Source organism: Podarcis tiliguerta (assembly GCF_965153285.1).
Source record: "Podarcis tiliguerta genome assembly, chromosome: 2".
Taxonomy (NCBI): Eukaryota; Metazoa; Chordata; class Lepidosauria; order Squamata; family Lacertidae; genus Podarcis; species Podarcis tiliguerta.
This window is the reverse complement of record NC_139535.1, coordinates 55,816,746-55,829,239: the sequence shown is the minus strand read 5'-3', so window position 1 is coordinate 55,829,239 and position 12,494 is coordinate 55,816,746. Positions and strand designations below refer to the sequence as shown.

Here is a 12,494-nt window from a genome sequence, read left to right as displayed (position 1 = left end):
CATCGGAGAAATGTTGGAGGGTATGCATTCAGCATTCCTTCTCCCTACTTAAAGGGGAGTCTTGCACCTGACAGCAGTTGGGAACTATGGCTGAGTAAGTGGAACACCAAAACCTCTGGGATAACTTGAGGCACATAGAATAAATATATCCCTCCTGTTTCCTTTGAGCTTTCTGCTCTAAATAGCAATGGAGCTGCTGGACATCAGCCACTTTGTTGATGGTTCAGGCCCCAAAGTGGCCTTCATTACCATTAACTGTAGCTCTGTAAAGCCAGCAATACAGGAACACACACAGGGAAAGACTATTAAATTGTAATGAAAGAGCTTTAGGGAAGAGTACCTTGCAATGAGGGACGTTTGAGGGCTGTATCTGAGGCTCCTGGTAGGCTATCTATTGTATAGACATCAAGTTTTTGTACTTGCCTAAGCTTAATTCTCTAGCATTCCAGGCACTGATGGTGCTGATTATGTTATTGGGGGGGGGGGGTTACACAGTAGAGTAGAGCTGGCGTGAAAGAGTGATCTGTCCCCCAAAATATGACAGTGACCCTTTAATTTGAGGAGCAATTGTTTCATGAAATCATCCCAACTTTGTTTCACTAAAGCATTTCACCAACTCACATTTATTTGGAACCAACTTCATTGAATGCAATGAGTCTTACTGCTGATTCCATATGCAGCTGATGCCCTCCCACATACATCCCAAAAGTGGGCAATGAACTCCTTTTAAAGCTTGGAATCTGCTTTTAAATAAGGTTATCTTTGGGGGCATTGCAAGGCGTTCTTTTATTTTCAAAATCCAAAGGCAATACAACTCCCGTCCCACCCCGTACAATTTCAGGTTTCAAAAATAGTGTGGCATCGAGCAGCATACTGTGACTATGGATTGTATCCAACTAACATTGTGCATGCTGAATAACTTCCATGAACCCTGTCTCCTTCCCTGCGTCCCCCAAATTTGCTCAGAGGGTGTCTCATATCCTCCAGAGCAGTCATTGGGGGTGCAGGGGGACAAGAGGAAGGGGACATTACATTGCACTCATGGGTATAATTCCATGCACACAGTGATTTAGCTGAAAAATAGCCTGCTTCATTCACTTCCCTTTCTTTTGGAGAGGTATTTAACACTGCATCACTCAAACAAAACAGCAAGTGCTAGCTAGAGGAACGATCTACCCACTCTATAAAAATGGTTTTCTGTATCAGCAGCTGATCTTTATAAGGATGGCCTCCAGGGGAGTGGTAAGAGGCAACCATTTTTCCCCTATTTTTTTCCAAATGTTATTTATTTTGTTTAAGTAAGTAGTATAGAAAAAAAGAAAAGAAAAAAGAAAGAAAAATAGATTGAAGACAATCCAAAAACATTGAAAGCAAATATTACATACTTACCATATAATACTCCCCCCCCACAGCTTCCCTTCACCACAATTCAACTTCTTTGAATCTCTATTTCCACCTTTATCTTTGCATTCTCCAAATGTATCATTCTTTGTATTTCTGTTATCTCTTTTCTTTTACAATTCATAGATACACTTTACATTTTTATTCTAGGCATATTAGCATATCTTTCTTAGAACAATATTTTAACATATAATCTTCGAAACATTTCCATTCCTTTTTAAATTTTTATTTGACTGATATCTTATGATTGAGGTTAGCTTTGCCAGTTCTAAATATTCATTTAATTTGCAAATCCACTCCTCTTTTGAGGGCAAGATTTGAGATTTCCATATAGAAGCAATCACTACCCTGGCTGCCGTAGTTGCATATAGAAAAATTCTCTTTTTTCACTTGCGGTATATCTTCCCCTATCAAGCTTAGGAGATATGCCCAAAAGAGGCATACCATTTTTTGTGGTGTGGCCATTTTGACTTTCCTAAAAAACCCTTCAGAACAGGGATTTCTGGGGAAACAAAATGGCAGCTGTTCCACTTCTCTACCTCACTCCGCAAGGTAGGTGAAACAGCTGAGAAATGTCCCCTGTTGGTTCAGTACACCCCCACTGTAGACTGGAATGGACATCAGCCTGAAGCAAACAACCTTCCCCAAGTGTCCGGTTATGTCCTTGCCTTCTGGCTATCTCAGTTTATAACTGTGCTGCACATTGCTTCTCCCTCTGATGCTCTTCCCCTTGCTCTTCCTTCTGATAACAGTTACTGCTATTTGACAAATAGGTCATGTTTACAATGTGCCAGACACCATATGAAACTGGGCCTTTCCAGATTCTGTGGCTTATGCTTCTGAGGATTGTGTAACTGTCACTAAATCAGCCAGATGATCAGCTCAGCAAGCATTTCTGATATGGTGGAATTGCTGATTGCTCAAACCCTACTACCCCAGAATAAAGCTGAACTATGGTGGCTGCCTCAGCAGGTGAAATGCAGTTATTTACTAGCTGCTGAGTTTTGGTGGGGAGGTAGTTACCCAGTATGGTAGTCAGCACAGCAATAGACATTCCGACTAAAATTTAAACAGCTTTTTCTACTCTTCAGGCATTCAGGTGCAATGCGTCGTAGAGCAATATCAATAATTACTTGCTACCTTACTGACAGCCTTCAGTGTTACAAGGACCAGGGTTATTGCTAGATAACTCTCATAGAATTCTCAGGTGGAAACAAAACTGTTGGTCTATCTAGCTTACCAGGTTTTCAGACAGGAGTCTTTTTCAGCCTTACTTGGAGAAACAGTGGGGCCTTGTATTATTCCCCTCTGGGAAGTCATCAGTCTGGACCCTGTGCTCCCTTTCTGTGCATGATGAGACTTAACCAACAGGAAGCACATTTGCAGAGCTAAGCAGGGTTTGGTGTGGTTTCAAACTGGATGGAGGACTGCGTGTGGAGATTCCTGCATTGCAGGGAGTTGGACTCGATAACCCACAGGTCCCTTCCAACCAAGGGAGCCAACTTGCCCCCCACATTGCGGGGGAACATCATGACACTTCAATGTGCATGTCGCTTGATGTGTCCTGCCTCCAGCTAGTGCGCGAGTGCTCATGCGCCGGGTTGGGATGCGTGGGCGTCCTGCCGCCACAATGCCAGCACTCGCGCCCCAGGTGGGGAATGGGGAGCGTGGAGCTGGGCTCCTCCTCCCTGCACGGCATCAACCGGGAGGAGCAGGTGGAGTAGGGCCACAGGATTGTGGGGGAGCCTAGCCCCTTCCTTGATAAATTTGGAGGGGCTGAAGACTCCTCAGCCCCCACCACTTGGCACGCATGCTTCCAGCTCTATGACTCTGTTGAAGAAGATTGGGAAGAAGGTCACACAGAACCTTGGTGCTATTTCAGCCAGCCTTGAAAGAAGAGGGGGAAATCGGGAACAGCAGCAGCAATCAAAAAACGCTCAAGGCAGTGGACCTGGGCAGCTTAAGAAAATAATGAAGAAAAACTTAGAGGGCTATGGGAGAAAGGTCATCTGTGAATACCCAAATCTGGTATCACTGGGAATAGCATGAAAGAAGTGTGGAGTGTGTATATTAGTCTATGTAAAGGAACCCAAACTCTCTTCCATCTCTCACCTGCTGGGACACAGTAGTGCTTTAAAAAATAGTCACCATTGTTAGCTACACTGCTGCATACACTGTTGTGTATTATTTGTGAAAAGGGGTTTATCAAAGGGGTGTGTTTGCACATCTCCATGCATATACATACCTGGGGGAGAACATACGGACAATCGCTTGTGTGGTTTTTTTGCACACATGAGCGACAGAACTTCAGATCCTGAGCATAGTTTCTCCTCACCACTTTGTAAAAGAAAAATGATGTGCAGACTCTGATCAGTTGACACTGCATTCCTTTTTATTTCCTGCATTTACTACACTGGGACAGGGAGCGTCTCAGAGTTCAGACTCTCCTCCCTTTTAAGATTGGCTATAAGCTGCCTGATTTCAATCAGCATTCTTGTTGCAGGAAGTGTTTGAGCAGGGAAGGGGAATGTGTGGCCCTCCAGATGTTGGATTCCAGCACCTACCAGCCCCAGCTCTCATGGCTAGCCATCAGGGATATTGGGAGCACCACAGGCTCCCTGTGTTAAGAGGATGCATTTAAATAGAAGGAAAATAACATCTGCATGACTGTTTATAATGTTCGTGCAGGGGTATTTACAGAATGAATTTGAGCAAAATAAATTACCATGAAAGCAGTAAGACAGCAGCCTGAGCAGCCTGGGGAAATAAAAAAAAGTTGCCTGACTCAAAAAGGATATCAAGGTGGCCAGCAGGCAAGTCCTCATGGGGCCTTCTAGCTGGAAATGCCCCCTCCTTAATCACCACCTGCACTACTCCTTAGATGGAGGGTATAACTGAAGGAGAACATCAGCTTTGGTTATAATATTGAAATGGTTGCGTGGGAGAAGTTGTGGAATATCAATTTAAAATTCACAGCATGTTGCACACTGAAAGAAAACTATATGAAAATGATGTGTAGATGGTATCTATTTCCTAGGAGACTTGCAAAAATGTACAAATAAAAAACAACTCATGCTGGAAGTGTAAAGAAAAGGAAGGCACTTTCTCTCATATGTGGTGGTCCTGTAAAAGAACAAAAACCTTATGGGAAATGATTTATAATGAATTGAAGAAAATGTTTAAGATAACCTTTAGTAAAAAAACAACAACACAACAACAACCAGAAGCTTTTCTTTTAGGGATTGTGAACATAGAGATTCCGAAGGACCTTAAAAATTTGTTATTGTATGCCACAACAACAGCCATAATCGTGTTTGCCCAGAGGTGGAAAGAAGATGCTATACCAACCAAGAAAGAGCAGCTGATTAAATTGATGAATTATGCCAAAATGGCAAAACTAACATGTGTAACAAAAAACCAAGAAAGGGGGGGGGGGTATGAAAGAATGGGGGGAAATTGTAGAATATCTGAAATGTTCTGGCATACAAATAAGTTCATTAGTAGGATTAATTTAAAACAAGCAGTTAAAAAATATTACTAAGACAAAAGGAAGAATAACTTGGAATAAAGTGGAATATGCAGTGTTAAAAATCTAAAGTAGAAAAGTAACCACAAAAGGAGGTCAGAGGGAAGTCAAATATGTAATTGTATTCGAAATGTGTTTGTAGTATGTATTTGTAATCTTGTGAAAACTGGAAAATAAAAATTATTTTTTTAAAAAGAGAGAGAACATTAGCTGGTTGATATGGGAGCCAGGGTTCCAATTCTTTTTGGTACCAGATGCTTGACAGCCTCAAAGTACCTGCTCAGATATGAACTACCAGCCAACGAATACCCTTTTAACACTGGCATGAGAGATACGTGCCCAGTGAGTTGCCCAAGTTGAAAGGCTCGCAGCTTCTGTGCTAACTGGTTTCCAGGAAGCAGCCAGGCTTGCACACTGTGATAGCAGATTCCGTGCTCCAATTCGTGGGTATCCCACAAATGCAAGATTAACACTACTGTGGGAGCTAAGCTCCTTTCAGCAATGCAAGAATACCTAAGTCAGGCCTGGGACCCATGGGAGACTTATTTGCTTCGTGTATATATGATTGCGGGGCGGGGGGGGGGAGATAGGTTCTCCCACTCTCACCCCCTCTCACCCCAGTGCTAAATTGAGTTGCAAGGCATGTTGGTCCCATCTCCGGTGAGAGCGACGGGTGAACAATGGGGGCTTTTCAGCTTGACATCTCAATGAGCAGGAGATGGAGAGAGAGCCCCTCCCGCCCCCTCAACTCTCCCCGCGCCCAGCTTTGTTTGGGGAGCAGACAGCAACCTCCATCCCCGGAGCTTTTCAGTACCTTGGGGCAGCCATTCGTCATGGATTAGAGCCCCCTCCCCACTCCCTCAGCTGGTCGTCTGGGCAGGGAATTCACACACTTGTCAGGCCTGGATAGGGAGAGGCGCCTTTGTGCTTAATGGGGCCTGGACCTGGAGATGGGTGAGATGGGTCAGGAGGTTGGGGTGGGTGGGGAAAGAATAGAGGGGAAAGTGTGGGGGGAGATGGGTCGGGGCTGATCCTGATATTGTACGGGAAGCATCTTGGAAGAAGTGGCTTCTGGAAAATTACTCTCTTTGACTATTGACAGCTAAATCCATCAAAGAGAGGAGGGCTGTTTCTGATGACACTGACCCTAGGATTATCTCTAGGACCAGTGGTGAAATACGGCTTCCTTTGTGGAGGACAATGCAACACACACACACTCTCTCTCTCACACTCTCACTCTGAATATGATATCAAAACTGACTATAGCTGTAATGATAGGTATGTCCCTGAACACAGCTGGATTTACTCCAGAGTAAACATGCCTAGCCTTGCTCTGTGAGAGGGGCAAAAATCCCACACTACTTTGGCCTGGGTTTGTGGGGTGCAGCAGGAAGGCAGGTTGCCCTAGTCGGGAGACCACAGCCAGGTAGATTTCAGCGCACAAGTCTACTCTGATGGGTAGGAAGCTGGACCAGGCGGGAGAAGTGCTGGGTTCAATTCTTCCCTCATTTCACAATTCATTAGGCTAGTCTGAGCAAGTCATTGTCTCTCTGCCTTTGTTTCTCCCATCTCATCTGCATAATGGGAATATTGATTACCTTTGCCAGAGGCGGAGTCCTGAGAGTGAACCTTGTAGAGTATTTTGCCTTCAATGTTCCATAAAAATGAAAAGTTTTACAGTACTAAATCAAAAGATGGGAGGGGCAAGCTGCTCCTTAGCTTAGTTTGCGAAGCAATAGGATCTTCGCCTTTACAAATGACAAACCCAGGCTCGCAAAGTCAACAATTTCAGCCAACCAATAAATTCCCTGCAGATAAAATCTGGTCCAGGTCCCCATCCTGGCTTCCTTCCCCTTCCTCAGGCCTGCAGGAATAGATTATTGCCAATTTCCTGAGGAACAAGAAAGGAAGGAAAACACGCTGCACCCAGGACCTAGGCAGCCTTATGAAGCTTCGCCAGCAGGGACAGTGGGCTCTCTGGCTCATTGTCTGACAACCGCCGCTGCTCCTGTGAGATGGCAGCAAGCCCTCCCACCACACTATCCAATCTTGGCAGACAAAGCTGGGGCCCAAAGAGAGGCGGGGGCTGCAGACGGGACAGTGTGCCAGAAACACTCCTGTCCCTTGTGGCTTCATCGTCGCCAGCATTAAATTGCGTGCAGATGTGTGTGCAGGGGAGGGCGCCTGGTTGTGATTAGAGCCTTTAATTACAGGCACCCGTGCAGCCCGAGCTGGGCCCTGCCTGGATCGTAAGGAGCTGGGTCCATGAAGGATCCACCAGGGGGACCAGGCCATCCCAGGAGCAAATGTGTCTCCTCAGCCATAACAGATGGGACGGGGGTCCCACAGATGGGCAGCCAGAGGCACACAGCCCCCAGCAGACAAAGGGGCATCTCTCTAGCGGGTGCAGACCCAAGAAAAGATCGTAGTCCTGATTCTATTAAGTTGTCCTTTGCGTCATTCCTGATTGCTCGAGTGGGTAGGGACAGCTAATCTCTGTAGGGGATCTGGGATATGCCAGATCTATTTCCCTCGTTTTCCATTTTCATGACGCATGACCAGACTCCATATTTTATTGGCCTCAGTCCCTGTGACAGAACAGTTCAAACAGTGGGTGCAAACTCTGGATCCAGATTTATAGCTAAATTTTTGTTCACCTTGTCTTCCTCCTCAGCTTGGAAATGTCAACACGAAAACTGGAAGGAATAGATCCGGTTCACGTGTGCAGACCAGCTTGATGGGGAAATGATTTGAACAGATCTGAATGAGTGGGATGGCTGCATCATAGTTTGCAACTCAGCCCACACTGACTGCACCCACATCCAGCTGCTTTTGGGTGAAAAAGACTCAGGATGAAGCAAACAATCACATGGTTGTAGATTTCAACAGGTGAAGCTCTCCCCATCATTGCATCTCCAAACCAGGAAGAGATTCAGCTGTTGAATATCTGTCACACAGTTTTTAAAGGAGCAGCTTGCTTGCTTATTTACTTACATGTCTATCCCATGGATCTCAAAGCACTGTGTATGATTCTTCCCCCACTGCCCTCCACTTTTACCCCTACAACAACCCTGTGAGGTAGTTTAGGCCGAGTGAGTGGTCCAGGGTCACCCAATTAGCTTTATGGCTGAGTACATTCCTGGGCTGACACTCTAACTACTCCACCATATTGGACTTTCACCTCGCCTATGAATTCTCGAGACTACTAACAATGAATCAAACATGTTCTATATATTTCTTTCCCTCTCACAAAAACATTTTCAAGACACTTACATATAAAAAATACCAATCAGAAAAAAATTTTTTTTTTTAAGAAATCACAATTCTGCAGCAGGAGGAACAAAATCAAGCATAACCACCTAGCAGGGAACCCAAGATCTTGGCCCTGATAGCTGGGGTAAAAATAATCAGAATAAAATTAATCCAACAATCAACTTCCATACATATCAAAAGAATGTTCAAATAGTAATGTATCTTCCAAACTGGCCGATAAGAAAGGAACCAAATGGATACTTGGAGGTGAAGAGTTCACAAAGACGGGTGCAGTCACCAAGAAGGTCCTTCTTTTGCATGTCCAGCCATGGTATCTCAGTCAGTGGTGGGACCCAGAGCAGGGCCTACCTAGGAAGCTGCTTTGTTCCAGGTCAGACCATGGTCCATCTTGGTCAGTACTGTTGACACTGACTGGCAGGCGCTCTCCAGGGTTTCAGACAAGGGAACATTCCCAATCCAACCTGGAGATTGAACCTGGGACTTTCAGCCTACTAACCAGATAGAATCATAGAATCATAGAGTTGGAAGAGACCACAAGGGCCATCGAGTCCAACCCCCTGCCAAGCAGGAAACACCATCAGAGCACTCCTGACATATGGTTGTCAAGCCTCTGCTTAAAGACCTCCAAAGAAGGAGACTCCACCACACTCCTTGGCAGCAAATTCCACTGTCGAATGTCCTACCCGAGCTTCAGCCTTTCAAATTGTGCAGGTGGAGTCATTGGGAGTACTGTCAGTATTAAAAATATCCAGGGGTTTCCGTCATGGCGCAAGAAGCCTGTCACGGGGGCGGGGGGAATTGGCAGCCCTGTTGACCACCATGCATGGAAATACAGCCACTTCTAGGAACGGCTTGACTTTTTACAGCAACCCGAAGGAACAAAGTGACAGAAAGTATGGAAATGTTCAAGGACAGGATGTGGAGAAACATTTTGGGTTCCCAGAAGAACAGCATATATGGTTGCCAACTGTTTTTTGTTTATTTCCTAGTAGGACTCTTCTGTAAACAGAAATTCAGTTGGGAGATGCAAAGCATCACCTGCTGGGTTTCAGCTTGTCATGCAGCTGCTATAAAAGCCCTATCGGGGCGTTATCATTCTGAACAACACAGGAGCAAGGAGTGCGGCCACACCAAGTGGTCCTGTCCCCAAGACCTTTGTGTACTGTGCACATCCCCACTGTGGAAGGATGTGCGGATCCAGAATTGGCCTCCACAGTCCTTTATGGACACACTGCTAAGACCATATTCATGGAAGACAATCTTACTTGGCTACGAGTGGTCACCAAAGAAGAATATCTGCTATAGCAGGGACCGTTCGCATGTATAGGTGTACACTCAAAGTCCTCCCTGGAATATGAAGCCTTCTTGCATACAATTATATGCACAAGAGCCTCCTCCATTTACGTCAGACATGCAGACTTTGGGAAGGCATGCAAAGCAGGGGCTACTCAGCATGGCCCCATTTGGCTAAGGACAGCAATACCACAAGGACTGTCTCTCCATATGAACCTACCCGGACCCTGAGATTGTCATCTGAGACCCTTTTTCATGTGACCCCTTCACAAGAGGTCCAGAGGACGGCAACACAAGAACAGGCCTTTTCTGTAGTGGCTCCCCATTTGTAGAATGCTCTCCCCAGAGAGGTTCGCCTGGTGCCTTCATTATTTATCTCTGGGTGCTGGGTGAAAACATTGCTCTTCAACCAGGCCTTTGATTGATTAGCATCTTATACCCCTTTTAAATGTATTTGTTGGAGGGGAAGGGGAGGGGGGGGTTACTGGTTTGTGTGTGTGCTTTGTTCTTGTTTTTGTCAAGGATTTTTTGCTTTTATATTGTATTTTTATGTTGTGAACTGCCCTGAAATCTGCGAATAAAGGGTGGTATAGAAATGTAATAAATTAATAAATAAATTCTTCCTCTCCACCCCCGTCATTCAATACAGGAGCAAACAACTTCCAAATACAGCTAGAGCAGGGATAGCTGTTTCCTCCTCCCTCCCTGCACCCTTTCCTCTTCTGTTGTGGACTGCACCTCCATCAGCCCCAGCCAGTATGGTCAATAGCCAAGGATGGTGGGAGTTGTACTCCAAAACATCTGGAGGGCACACCAAGGTGGTCCCCCCTGGGCCTAGAGGCAGGAGTTCTGCCAGGAAAAAGTGCTGTCCACCCCAACAGGGGGTTTCAGCCCTACTTTGAGAGCTAGCTGTCTCTTCTCTGGGATGCCCTGGGTCATGCTGTATGAAAAGGCGTGAGGTGATGGGGGATGAGGAGGCTGACATGGGTACCAAAAAAGAGAGCCTGTGCCTAAAAACAATGGGTTTCAGAAGAGGCCAAGAGAAACTTCCAGAAGGAAAGAGCCCTCTAGTGCCGCTGTTCCACCTACAGGTGCAACCCCGGTGGGATTCAGGGACACAGGCAGCCGGAGTGAGTCTACTACAAGGGCTCTGTGTTCCCTGAAGCCCGGCCACTGGCCAAGAGAAATATTGTTGGCACCAGGCAGGCTCGCTACTTTGGCAGCCAGACACGGGGGCTTTCATAGCTGGGGGCAGGCACTACTGTACAGGGGCAGGGCTGAGTGGTTAGCCCCCTCCCCACACACAGTACTCTGTTCCAGGCTGCCTTCCCCTTGCATACTGATCTGAATAAAACACACACACACACCCCTCTGGTGTTCCATCAAACACAAGCTAACTTAGGCCACCACCACACATCTATACACCCCCACAGAGGGCTACCCCTTATGTGTACACTTGAACACACACACACAACTGCACACAAAACACTATTCCTTTTCATGATGATACACAGGAGCATTTATATACAGATATATGCATACATACAGAAACACCAGCATAAAACCACATCTAACTTATGATACTCATATATGTACATGGTCATGTTCGTATAATTATGTTTTAGTTAAAGTGGAATAATGACCATATCCTTATTCTGTACTGATTTTTTAAAAAGAAAAAATCCAGTTAAATTCATTACTTTAACAATTATAGGTTTTGTTTTGTTTTTTGTTTAAAGAGAATTCTAATGTGGTTAAGCCAGGTCTGGAACTGCCACCATACACTGGCGCTTTTAACACACCACTGCCAAGCTCTCTTTGGCATGCAAAGCTAAACCCTGTGCTCTCTTATGCCAGCACCCAGCCAGAACACCATGGGCAGGCAGCCAATACAGGCGTAATTTGGTAAGACTGAGAAAGTCATCCTTGAGAGTGTTTCATCTCAGATGTGGGACCGCTGGCTGTGTTTAAGCAGTGGTGGCAGGAAAGCACTCATCACATGTTCAAAGGCACCCCTTTCGGAATAGCTTCACAGGAAAGTTACCAGAAAGTGGTTGCAGGTGAAGCCTGCAGGAATCCCTAGCTGCAGTTACATCCTTGGAGTTGGAATGTCTTTGCCAAAGAAAAAGCACAGCTTAACCTGAGGAGGATCAGATCCAGGACCCTGTATTACTTTGGAGTGACAATTCACCCTGCAAGCATGCAGTGTCACATACCTCTCACTCAGCCTTCAGGCTGTTTCCCTGACCCACCCCCATCCGAAAACTAAAGCAGGGGGGAATTGGTCATGTGTAGTTGTCCCAGGCTGGAGTTGCACCATGTGTTGAACTTCTGCCTGCAGCTGTTTTCTGGGGATTGGAGCGGGAGGGAAGACTGAGCGAGTGGAAGTCCTAATGCCCTCCCACTCCTGCCCTCAAGAAGATCAATCATTGCAGAGGCTGCAACCCTAAGCACCCTTCCTAGAAAGAAAAGCCTCACTGAGCACAGGATCCCGCTGTGCGATGCACACGGAGGAGACCTAGGAGAGTGGTGGTGGGCAAGGGCCCCGATTTGGCGCAAAGAAAACACAGAATGGAGCTTCTCTCTGCCTTACTCACCTACCTACCCCCAACTTTGTCCTTCAGAACCGTCCGTCTGGGTTTCATCAAGAGCCCCCACGCCAAATCTCTCGGCTTTGGCGCCCCCCTTTTCCCGCACTGGGCCTTCCTCCTCCTCCCCATATGTGTGGCAGGCGAAGCCAGTCCCCTCCGAGCGACCCCCATCCCGCACGACAAGGCGCCTGGCTGCGACTCCTCCGGTGCCGGAGACGCCGTGTCTCTCGCGGTTAGTGACACAAGCGTTTCAGCATCCTCAGCTAGGCCTCGGCCAGACGCTGCCAGCCCGCCTCCCGCCTGCGCGGCCCAAGCGCGTCCCTAGCGCGGGGAATCCCGCGCGGCTGCTGGCCGAGGCCTTCGAGGAGGGGACGGAGGGGAAGCAAGGGCTCGTCCTTCGCGCGGGGACC

The 12,494-nt window shown here is 46.6% G+C and overlaps 1 protein-coding gene across 2 annotated transcripts in view; it reads left to right on the top strand.

Moving 5' to 3' along the window:
• Positions 1-12,059: 12,059 nt before the first annotated feature.
• FGFR4 (fibroblast growth factor receptor 4) overlaps positions 12,060-12,494 on the top strand; it is a 47,066-nt gene continuing 46,631 nt past the window's right edge. The window contains exon 1 of one of the 2 annotated variants that reach the window (XM_083422770.1): positions 12,060-12,316. The gene's annotated coding sequence lies outside the window, so the exon portion shown is untranslated. The remainder of the gene's footprint in view (positions 12,317-12,494) is intronic. The other variant, XM_083422774.1, reaches the window with a different exon arrangement.